This window comes from Amblyomma maculatum, chromosome 8, assembly GCF_055883805.1.
Source record: "Amblyomma maculatum isolate TAMU_Amacu chromosome 8, ASM5588380v1, whole genome shotgun sequence".
Taxonomy (NCBI): Eukaryota; Metazoa; Arthropoda; class Arachnida; order Ixodida; family Ixodidae; genus Amblyomma; species Amblyomma maculatum.
In genome coordinates, this window is record NC_139351.1 from 24,773,358 (window position 1) to 24,786,036 (window position 12,679).

At 44.1% G+C, this 12,679-nt stretch overlaps 1 long non-coding RNA gene across 1 annotated transcript; it reads right to left on the reverse strand.

The window, feature by feature from the left end:
• Positions 1-8,067: 8,067 nt before the first annotated feature.
• LOC146180740 (uncharacterized) lies at positions 8,068-9,192 on the reverse strand. The gene is made up of 2 exons (XR_014700116.1): positions 9,142-9,192; positions 8,068-8,578 (listed from the first exon to the last, which is right to left on the reverse strand). It is a non-coding gene; the product is annotated as an uncharacterized LOC146180740 (long non-coding RNA).
• Between the last annotated feature and the right edge of the window lie 3,487 nt (positions 9,193-12,679).

Consider the following 12,679-nt stretch of genomic DNA (forward strand, 5'->3'; position numbering starts at 1 on the left):
CCACATGTATAACATTTTGACGTTCTTTTCTCCGGCGACCAAAGTTCAAGTGCTCAAGACGCGTTGTACACTTCGTAGTAGGTGTAACAGTAATGTTTAACAAGTTTTTAGAATAAGTGTAAAGTGTCATAAATATAACTTCATGGCTACTTACACTGTCTCAGCATTATTTCGATATTTCTTTATTTTGAAAGAATAAAAAAATATTGCAATGTAAACTCTATCGCAATAATGAGCTAGTGCAAACACGGCAGGGAGCTGTCACTACTCCCACGTCTTTCAAGTCTCCAGTGATAGCTCTAAATGGCACAGCCGTGCCCCCAATAATCCTTTGCGGCCAGGCTTCTCCCTTGAAGGGGAATCTCATCAAGCCCTTACCGCATAATGGACATTTGCGCGAAGAAAGTAAACTCTTCAGCTATCACCTGTCGAAGACAAGAAGGATTGTAGAAAATGCTTTCGGGATGTTGAAAGCTTGATTTCGCTACACTATGAAAAGAATGGAGTGCAACATAAGACATGTTCCAATGATCATCAGAGTCTGACGTGCACTAAACAACATCTGTGAGCATTTCTGTGCCCGACTGCAACAACAATGGTTAGATGAAGTTTCTCGATACGATACAGTTTTTGAGCAGCCTGATCACTTGACAGAAATGGAAGTTGACATCGGGCAGCATTCGTGCATCATTTTCATTTTCAGACTAGATGTGACGAGTTCTGTCTGCTATATACTTTGCCGAGCTGCCAGCATTGTAGCAAAAAACTGCCTTGAGCCTTTCCTGCAGCATGTGGATCAATGGTAGCATGTACATAACAGTAACACAAACTGACTTTTCCACATTTTACTTTCTGAAATATTATTTCATTACATCGACAAGCTCTTCTTCGGCCTTCACTTGGCGCTCCCGAAGCACAAGCTCTAGCGTCCTGTAGTATCCCAATACTTGTCGCATGGAGGTGCTGTTCTGCTATCATTGAGAGCTGATTTTCTTCTGCTGTAGTCAGCGGCCTCTTCCACTTTTGCTTCTATTAGGTAATGGCAACAGCAGCAGGTGGCGTTTGTTGGCTACTGCCAGCCACAGCTTGGGACATGCTTGTTTGAATATCTTCTGCATATGGACTTCTGCAGCAGCAGGTGCACTACCTTCCTCACCGTCGAGGTGAAATTAAAACTCGGAACGTTCCGCTGCCCCTTTCCATGGCAGTTATGATCTGCATGAAAACCGTTTGACGCAAGATGAAATGTCAGAAGCATTCAAAACTGTCGATGTAATAGGGTAGCACTTTAAATAGCAAAAACACCTAGGTAGAGACGACTGGCAAAGAAGTTGAATAGTTCAACCAACAAGCAGTCCTCTTTTTATTCTCAAGGACCTCAAAGTGTTCTAGTCCCGCCGAGGTGGTGCACTGGTTATGGCGCTCGACTACTGTGCCCATGGTGTGGCGTCCGTGTACTGCGATGTCAGTGCACGTTAAAGAACCCCAGGTGGCCGAAATTTACGGAGTCCTAAACTACGGCGTCTCTCATAGCCTGACACACTTTCGGACGTTAAACCCCGCAAACCAAACGAACAAAAGTGTTCAACATGAAAACCATGTCTACTTGTTGTGTAACAGCAACACATCTTCTATGCCACCACAAGAGTGTACAGAATCTTCTGTCTGCCTTAGACTCCAGTATATAACAGCTGTGATCACCTGCTAATGTTTTAACTTAGTCCTTGGCGTGACTTCCCAACCTTGTCTCCTTACGTTAAATATGCTTTTGTCATATTACATCTGCAGAGTTGTCGTCTGAAATAGAACTTCAAAGCATTTGCTGAGCCAGACATGAAGCTATTTGTTGAGCAGCAGGGCTTTAGACTTGAACAATGTCGTTTTAACCCAACCATGTGATCCGAAACCTAGCTGTATTTCTCGCTTGAATGATGGATACTGAATTTTCTCATTAGCACTTTTCTAGTTTGTGTATTGAATCTGTCATTTATATTTGTTGAGATATTGAAGGTTTAAATGCCGTCCATGCAGATGGAGATGTACATTATTCCATTGAAGTTACCTTTTCAAATGTACCGAGAGTGTCAGCTGATCTCCTTCAGTAGAGAACGGTCGTTTACGGGCACGCAGCCCAGGAACTTGAGCTCCCAATAAAAAATGCAAAGTATGGCACCTTGTGCTTCCGTGACCACCTCCTGCAACTAATCAGAGTTCAATGTCCATACAAAAACTTCCTTTGGTCAGCTATAGAAAATCCTTTGTATGGTCGGCTATAGAAAATTAGACAATTGGCCCAAATATCTATAGCCGTTCCTATGGCTGTCTTCAGCTTTTTCTATAGTCCTTGCTATGGAAGTCCTTAACCTTTTCTATGGACTTATGGTTTTCTATGTAGTGCCGTCTTTAGCATTTTTTATGTTTAGCTATGTTTTTCTTAAGGTCAACTATAGAATAATCTTTGTATGATCGGCTATAGAAAATTGGCCCAAATATCTGTAGCCGTTCCTATGGCTGTCTTTGGCTTTTTCTATAGTCCTTGGTATGGAAGTCAACTTTTTCTATGGACATGGTTTTTTATGTACTGCAGTCTTTAGCATTTTCTATGGTCAGCTATGAACTTTTCCTATGATTGGCTATAGAGGACTCGCCAAAATAGCTAAATAATTTTTTATGGCTGCCTATAGTCTTTTTTTAGCCTTTGCTATAGTCACAGCTATGGGCGTATTTAGCTTTTCGTATGGTTTTGTCATATAGCATTTTCTATAACCAGTTATTCAATTTTTCCTGCCTTTTTTCTATAGTTGATAGCCTGCATTTCTTTCACTTGCAGGCTATAGCTTATTTTTGATTTTCTTTAGCAGTTTACAGGCAACAGTATGGCTTTCTAAAGACTTTCCTATGGCTGAGACTATGCATTTCTTCAGTAGCCAGGCTATAGCCTTTATATAACCGAACAACCCTAGTTTTAGGTATGATGGCTTGCTTTTTCACAAGAGCATTAGTGCTGATGTTATAGGTACAGTGGCTGTTGGAAGATGTAGGTCACAACTTTACTTAATCAAAGGGATTCATCAAAAGTATTCATGCTTCTGTCTCGGGCTTCTGCTTGTTGAGCGTGTATGAAAGCGACTGGCGAATGGGCCCCCCTTTTATTAGCCCATACTTGCATGTGTACTCTGAAAACAGAAAAATGCTTGCAATTTGCACGAAAATGTTAAGATTTGATAACTAATCCATATCTTTGCAGCACAACAAAAGGGGCAAGTAGACAGATTTCATCCCCAATATTATCTGAATCCCACACTGTCATATTCTGTTTCAATGATCCAGCTGGCACTGTAACATTATGTTCATATAAAATTCTCTTTCCTTGTAGAGTACAAGGTTTAGTTGAAGGAGTATAGACACCTAATTTTGGAGGGTTTTCTTCTCTGCGAGGATGCGGAAAGCACTACAATGCACGAATTACCTGGTAGTATGCACCATGACCGCTAAATCATTTATAATTGAATTCTTCAGTTATACCGTTTCGGTTTCAAAAGCCCAATGGCGACTACAACATCATCGTGCACTTGTAGGTCACAAGAGGCATACAAAAACTGCAATATTATGATTGCTTCTACATTGGTTGTCATTCCATCTCTTAAAAGGAAACAGGCTGGCTTAATTATTATTTGAAACTTTATTGCCGCTGATACAGGAGGTTCCCCTACTCCCCCACCCAGGTACGCAGACCCGAATAGGGTGCTGGGACTCCGCGACTAGAAGCGCGAAAGGATACATTGATTCTTCGCGGCCTCAGCCGCCAGGCGGACGAACGGGCTGGCTTTAGCATGTACACGTTGACGTCAGTCATAGAATGGATGTTGAAGCTGGAATCTAAACAGGGGCCCGATCCTCGATATTCGCCTTTTCGGCCATGTTGTGACGTACCCGTGACGTGAAAATTGGGGCGGCGCTAAAACGCGTATAAACAGAAATTGATGACGAAATTTAAAAAACAAGGAAAAAAGTTACAAAAAATAACGCCGTCGTCTGCTACTTGGCGCCGATTACAAAAATGCCAACGCTGCTATGCCGAGAAGCTGAAGGGTCGGTGCGAACCGTGTTTACGCTGCAGGGTAAGGCTGAGGAGATAGTGAGATACTTACGTATACATTGCGGCTGTACTGTACTATTAGTTACGGTCATTGCGACCACAGTGAATCACAGTACACACGCTGTCGGACGTCCAGCAGCAGCTAGGCTGAGCGAACGGCGGTACTCGACGCAAACCCCACAAACAGCCGGTCGTCAAGTGTGAGCGATGCCTCACTTGAGATGCCTGCATGTTGCTAGCTGTGCGTGTTTCATTTATGGACTTAGTCGCGCAGAGAAATCGGCGAGTATCAAGATTAAAGAATTTGTTTACGAATAGTGAGAATTGGAAGCGCCCAACAGATTTTCGGGCTGCAGTTGCCTCTAGAGAAGAGACGCACCTGTCCGACGACAACGCTGGCCTTTCGCAGGGTATCACTGCCGTTGGAAACTGCCTGCGGCAGCCCACCGTTTCCATCATGTTAGCAAGTCTGCTACGGCCGGGTATACGTGTCGGCTTCAGTGGCGTAGCGTGCGGATATCGGCCCGACTGGAGCGGCGTAGTGAAAACACTCATAGTGGAGAGCTCGATTAGGCCATATATCTGGCGATCTTAGCATGCGCTGACATCGGACCACCTTTAGCGTGTTAATTCCATCGAAATGCGATCGTCGTAGCTGGGCTACGCACATATTGCGGGTCAGAGAGCCGAGCGTCTATAATCATTACTGAGCCATCGCGGCGGGGACGTTTTCACGCAGCCGCAAAAATAAGCAGATAAGATTTTCTGGCAGCAATGAAAATGCAATAAAAAGTGTATCCAGATGCCCACTGGCAGCAACAGGTTAGCTTTCTCGCTGATGGCATTTAATGTGCCCTGAATTAGACATAGCACGCTGTATGCACATTTCACCGCATGCAGAGTGTGTCACTCTGTTGTGGCAGATGCTCGTTAAAAAAAAAAAAAAGCTGTCGGTATTATTCTGCTTGGTTTCTGAGCATGTTGCATAAAAACATTTTATAAAAGTAGCAACACTGCTCGTCTGATGCAGGTGCACATCACACCGCAATGTCACAAGAGAAACAAAATTTGTCAGGTACAGCCTAATTCCTTTGCTACTGTTTACCAGTTTTGCACTTGCAATAGCATCCGGCACTTTCTTTCAGTGCAGCAAGATTCCTCAGAGGAGAGAAGGGTGATGAGGTCGGCTAGAGAAATGCCTTCACATATACTATTTGACGGTCAGGAAGTGAAGGAACAGACATGAAGAGTGAATATGATATATGATGCTAATTACAATGAGGTAGATGCAGTATGGAAACCATTTTCTTGAAGCAATTGTCAATTGTATGTAGCATTCATGCACACATTAACCAGTGCACATGCTATATACACAAAGCCCGAACCTGTCTCTGAGTGAAGCAAGGGAGCCAAAGGGGAAAACAAGCGTGACTTTAAGGACACCGTAAGTAAAAAGTAACAGCAACAAAAAAGAAAAACAGAAGCATGCACAGGAACAATATTCGACAAAAAGAGGCATGAAATGCAAGGCTGATGTGGCCTGCAGCGCATCAGGGTGGTGTTCTGGATTTTTTGGCAAAGGTTCATTAATGCCAGGTGATAATACTGCATGATTTGTATTGGCTTTGCCATCCCCTGTGTGCTCTTCCAGCAATGCATAATGTCCAACGTGCAACTGTCTAACATCCACTCTCTACACTCTGACTCTAAAACATACTCAAATGAACCTCACCTGAATACGGGCATAAATATGGGAATAAAGCATGAAATTTACTTTTTCGACATTCTGATTGCATATCACTGGAAAACTAAACGTGATTTAAATGAGCGTATGATTTGCAGCTAGTGCGTCTTGTATGCATGGTTTTTCCAACAGGTTGCAGTATAGCTTCTGTCCTTCATTTTGGTAAAACATGCACACTTTAAGAGACCTGCTACTCACCTAACACATTCCCTGTAGCTTTAAACAGCTCGTCGTTGACTAACAATTGGTGTATCATTTGCTTTCGGTACTTTTTGGCATTTTTTTTTACATGCACCTGATATGAAGCCTTGCTTATAAGAAAACTGAAAATTACAATATACAAAACAATACAAAATTTATTTACAGCACTGCACACTCTACAATACACAGCCTAAAATGAAAGGCTGTCACACATTCAAGTAATTACAGTATTGCTGTACTTGTACAGCTCATCGCCATATCTGAAAGGTGGCACGGCCTTGGAGACCAAAGAAGAGAAATTAGTTATACAAAGCAAGGGAACACAAGATAGGGTCAGAAACCCATTCTCCAAGTGTTTGGCCCAAGATAACCCCAGCACCAGCAAAGCAAGCACCCACTGTTTTACCAATGAGTACCCAACACCACTGAGGATTGGTCCCCAAATGCTCAAACCACTAGGCTGCAACTACAGTCAAGGGATGCTATGCGTTCCGCAGTATTACCAGTATCAAAGATTATGGAACTCAACGTCATTTAAATGGTAGTCGGCACCTGGGACAGAGCAAGTATTCCCTGATTCTGTTATGGACAGGGCAAAGGTAGTTATAGTGCGTGTAAGAATGATTTTATCTGTGCATAAATGCCTGCCACACCTAGGATGTTCCCTTTATGCAGTCTACCAAAAATCAGAGATGTTTGGCTCAGGAAGACAAGCCTTAAGCATTATTTCAGCAAGTCACTCAATGTGACGGCTATCAGGCAAACCAGCACAGCACTTGAAAACTTCATGCTCTAAAAACAATTGTGCGGACACGCAAGCTCAGCATTTACCGCTATGACACAACAGCTTTTATGGCTGCTGTCTGCAGACTCTCATTCGTGTGAATCGACTTTGCTACTGCTAACACCTAGTATTTATTCTATGATACATATCAGCAGCATATACCTGTAAGTTATCAAATTATGTGGAAGACCACTTGTCTAGATACCTATAAAGCCCACTCTAACCAAGCTGTACGGATGCGTTTCCATGGCCTAAGGGTTGCCTGTCTTATTACCCAAAGATCCTGCAAGGTTTATCACCTCACACATTCATCTCAAAGGTGAAGCCAGAGACATCACATTGAGTACTCGGCCATGTCACCTGTCTGAAATGTGCCCAAGATTTTCCACTCACGACGTCGCGTTTTGTGCAGAAGAGAGGCTTTAACGTTACTGCATCAAAAAAAAGCAAGAAGCCAATAGCTGAACATCTACGCTACGTTAGGCTTTGCTGGCTCGCAAGACATTTGACCACGGTGCCAACAGCCAAGTTATAGATGCAGCTGTGGCATAGGCTGTGGAAAAACACAGTGGGCACCTCACGTTTCACCCTAGTAGCACACAAGATAGGTGTAACGAAATGGACTCTGCTATGGTAAACGACTGCAGACACATCCACCAGGGTGCACGTATGTCAAATATTCTCACTGAAGTAGTACATCGCAGACTGCCTGCTTGCCACAAACACCAAAGTGAATTGTGAACTGTTGGTGCCCGCACGTCCTACTCAGAATGGCACTTCTGGAGGTAGAAGGAGAACGTTTTTGTACCTTCCTGTGTTTCATTGACATGAAGCACTTAATAAAATGCACACTGAGTTTAAGCAGAACACAAAAAAGCAAAGTATACAACAAAGAATGACAGCTCTCAGCAAGGGCCACAGCACTTGTAGAAGAATACACTCAGTATGTCTACAGATGGTAGACAAAAAATTATAGCACCAAGGAAAGGTTTGGTTTGGTTTGTGGGGTTTGACGTCCCAAAGCGACTCAGGCTATGAGAGACGCTGTAGTGGAGGGCTTAGGAAACTTCGACCACCTGGGGTTCTAACATCGCATTAACGTCGCACAGCACACGGTCGCCTTGCTTTTCGCCTCCATCGAAAAGCGGCCGCCGAGGCCGGGATTCGATCCCGCGTCTTTGGGAACAATAGTCGAGCGCCGTAACCACTGCGCCACCCCAAAGCTGAACTTGGTTCTTGCACATGCTATTAACAAAATGTACACCAAAGAGATGGTTATATCTCAAAACCACAGAAAAAATTAAGACTTGGACGGCTTTTCAGCAGTATGCTATCGAACATGAAGCAGTAAGAATGTGCACATTGATCACTTGTGGCATATATCAAAATCATGACAGCGAGTGAAAATCTCAAGTGCAGGAGATCAAGTTGTTCCTGTCCGAGTTAATATAAATTTTGCACGTCCTCTTCCTTGTACTTGTTGATGTTCCTGCTGCGATTACCATTTGCAGGTGGCGTCAATGTCATGTGATCTGCACACACTACAAGCTGTAACGATCTTCAAAAAGAGCTGTCCATCTGCATAGCACTTCACATCTGATGTGGCCGTCCAGGGACAAGGCGTGGCCTCCCAGATTATACAAGCCTAGCAGAGAGGTTAATGATGTTGAATATGGCCCCAGGACTTCTCGCCCACATGATGACTCGGATCGGAAGTGCTGCAACGGCTGCACAAGGTCCACACGATCACCTGCAAATGTTTAGTGTTTAAATTATATGCAAATAAAATATCAAACACGCATGGCACAGGAACATTCAAAATCATCAAAGCTGCAAGCTATGCTGCGGTAAATTGTAATCTATGAATGCAAGAAATGGTCACTGCAAAACCTAAACCTAAGTGAACCATTTCCGTAACAGGTAAAGACGGCTTGGTGGCGGAAATTGCATTGTGACGGCTAACTTTTTCTTTCTTTTTTTTTTTGCAATTTAAGGAACGACTTATATCAGGCGATTTCACTTGTTTTTCCTTTCTCGGTCGTCGAAACCATTAACCAAGAAATCTTGACAACTACAAGCACACTCAGTTTTTTTTTTATGTTCGTGCAGTGTAGAAAAGTTGAAGAAAATTATAATGCGTCGTAGAAATATGCAGCTAAAAGCAACGCAAAATGCTGATTAAAAATATCGGATTCGCCGCAGGCGTCCTGTGAGTATCCCTTTAATCTTCAGTCATTTCCCGCCTGTGTACAACTTGAATGCGAATGACGCTGTATGAACAGTCACCTTTACAGGTTTTCCTATTGCACTTACCTCTGTGATGCTCGACGTGCTGCACCATTTCCAGCAGATTGACTGCGTTGCCTTGCTAGTCGACACCCATCGAGAAGCCCGACACATTCTGGGAGCTCGTCGCTCGGCCGAACGAATACATTTCGTGCCATCCAACATCAGAGGTGTTCACCACTGGCGATCACACCCGAAACACCAGTAGCTCAACAGTTCAACACTCCAAGCGCAGGACAATTCTCGCCTCGGAGCTTGCAAAGCCGCCACACTACACTCCTCGTCAGATGACTGATCTGACTATACTGACGAGCTATCTTTCAAGACAATTTGACAGCATTGCTGTGCTGCAGCAAATCCTCGATCACTACTTGTAGACGACAAACGGCACGAAGACCACTCATAAGCGTACAAGTTCTTTCTTTCCTCCATGTAAGCTATAGTCAACTAGAATATATATATTCTAGTTCACTATAATGTAAGCGTACCTCCCTCCATGCCTCCCTCCACGGCCGCCGCCATTGCTGGGTTATCATAACCGCGCAGACCAATGATTTCTTACCATGGGAAGAAAGGGTTTGAAATAAGAGAGCAGTTAGCGCCGTCACGCGGCCGCACGCTTCTGCCCCCATTAGAGATTCTCTCAAGCGTCCTTTATTTCATACGCGCTCATAATTTGCCTTTGTATTGCGTTTAAAAAGCCATGCAAGGTGTATATAAAGTTATCCTTTTACTTTTAATGACAAGCTAAGAAACTACGGTAGGCTAACGGCTGCATAAATCAGCTTGCCTGTCGCCATAGTCTCATTAGCATAATTCGGGCACCTCGCCACTCGGCGAAATTATGGCGGCCAAACGTCAGCATTTTCGGTAATGGCGGCACATCAGTTACGTCATGACGCGTCAATTTGACGTAATCTAAATATGCTTGCGTATCACGTGTTTCACGTGACATAGCTCCAGCCAATCAAATTTGAGCATCCGCTCCTTCCCAGTATGCCATTATTTTCATCACATTGGTTAATCGAGCGTAAGTGTTCTCCAAACCACCATCAGTAACTTTGTTTCCACTCCAAAATCATTCGTATTTGTCATCCAGGCAACAAGGATAGCTCCGGTTGAAATCAATTTTCACGGCTACGTCATTTTGACGTAACCGCTAAAAATGCTTGCCTCAACTGATGGTTTCGCGCCACAAGTTTGAAGCACGTGACTCTTTTCAGAGCCAATCAGAAAGACAATATGGTGCCGCCAGGGGAAGGCGAATATCGAGGATGGGGCCCCAGCACGAGAAAGAAGTTTCGTAAAAAATTATTAAGAAGATGTCGTAAAATAATATGGCATGGTAATCCTTGTATAATAATGCCTTATGCATCATCACAAAGAAAACACCCGCTCAGACATCTGCAGTGGGATTTGGACAAATTTTTTAATCATGAAAATCTCAGTTCAAGAAAAGTAAAATCCAGATCTAGAGTACTTTAATCAGCAAAAAAACATTACAGCATAAAAATGCAAAAATGTGAATATCAGACCATATATGTAAATGTGGGCCAAAATAAATCTAGCAAAGGTCACATTCACGGGCGCTCTGGCGAGAATTCTTTTGGGAATTTGGCCTCTACATACTCAGTCGAACCTGGATATATCAAAACCCGGATAATTTGAGTTTTGGTTATATCGAACTCACGGAATATCTTCTTGAAATTCCAATGTGAAAGCATAGGAAAGATGTGCCGTATATGCAACTGCAATTTCACTGGTCTTTCGATATATTGAACTCCGCGCCACGATCGCAGTACACTTGGCCGTTGTCCAGGCCACGCGCGGAAGGAAAGCGACGGCTGATCATATACCTTGGCTGACCTAGAGCAGCGCCGCACCCTTTACTTATAGTGAACTAGAAAACTTCCTAGTGGCGCGAACGACGACGCTCGGGCACGCCGATTTTCATTGACACCGCCAGACGGCGCCACTGCAACATCTACTAGTCGACTTTTCAATGCTTTCTTGCAATAGTGAGACATAGTACCGATGCTTTTGTGCGCCTATTCAGTAAAAGTGGTGATTTTTTCCCTCTGCCGACGTATGTGGACCTCCACCCATGATAGAAAGCGTTTTATTCGACAGTATTCGGGTTTTCGCCGTTGTACTAAGGTGAATAACTCAAGTTACCGACATTCTAATGGAAATTAAGAAGAAGAAATGGACATGGGCAGGACATGTAGTGCGAAGAGAGGATAACCGATGGTCGCTTAGGGTAACAAACTGGATTCCAAGGTAAGGAAAGCGTAGCAGGGGGAGGCAGAAAGTTAGGTGGGCGGATGAGATTAGGAAGTTCGCAGGGTCAAGTGGATGCAGCTAACACAGAACCGGGTTAAGTGGAGAAATATGGGAGAGGCCTTCGCCCTGCAGTGGGTATAATCAGGCTGATGATGATGATGATGACTAGGGTGAAAGCGATCTTATTTCGCTGGCGTCTGCTACAGCTCATGCGGGACGAGTTATCGCGCACTGCAAATCGTTACGGCACATTCATTTGTACGGGACGGGTATTTTTTCAGAGCCCTGCAGAGCCCGCTTTATTACAGAGCCAACTCAACTGTCAGCAGCAGACTGCTTAGCAGAGCGGCCAGGCATCGTGCGCAGGCACGGGTTCTCGCATCTCTCCAACCACGGCGCAGTATAACTTTCCTTATATATATATATATATATATATATATATATATAACACAGCTGTGATGTATGGTCTGGTTTGGCATGAGAGGCAGCGGAAAGAGTGCTGATGATTTGCTATGTCGTTTACTTGGCTCAATCAGCCGCTTTTGCACCTTAAAAGTTACGCGTCAATTATGTACATACAACTATATATATATGTATGTATGTATGTATGTATGTATATATATATATATATATATATATATATATATATATATTGTGAGCACTGTGTGGCGCTTCATCTTCCACACTGCTGAACGTGCTGCTTCATCTTCATCCTGCTCCCTCTTGTAGATACCCATCGTCATCGCGGAGTGTGTTTGGCTGCAGTGTGCGACCAAGGCTTCAGGTCTGTAATAAAGCCTGATTCCCCAAGTCCGACCTTCGCGTTACCTTACACGTGGTGGAGGTGCGCCTTGATTTCCCCGCTGCTTCGTCACCTGCATCCACCTGGAGCTTCGTTCTGGCCGCCGTTTGACCCCGACCACCATCGTCATGACACAAGAAGGCCACTCCGCTATTCCGGCTGCTACCAACTCGACTCCAGCTCCCCTTGCCACTTGGACTGTCAGTAGCCGTCAGCGCGACCCGCAGATGTTCGCCGGTCTCCGCGGCGACGACGCTGATGACTGGCTCGACAGCTACGACCGGGTCAGTGCTTTCAACCGATGGGACGATTCTCTTAAATTAATTAATGTGTCCTTTTATTTGACGGATGTGGCCAAAACGTGGTTTCTAAATCATGAGTCGACGATTCCGGACTGGGCTACCTTTAAACAAAAGTTACGCCAGATTTTCTGCGCTCCTACTGTTCGCACGGAGTCCGCCAAGAAGAAGCTAGAAGCCC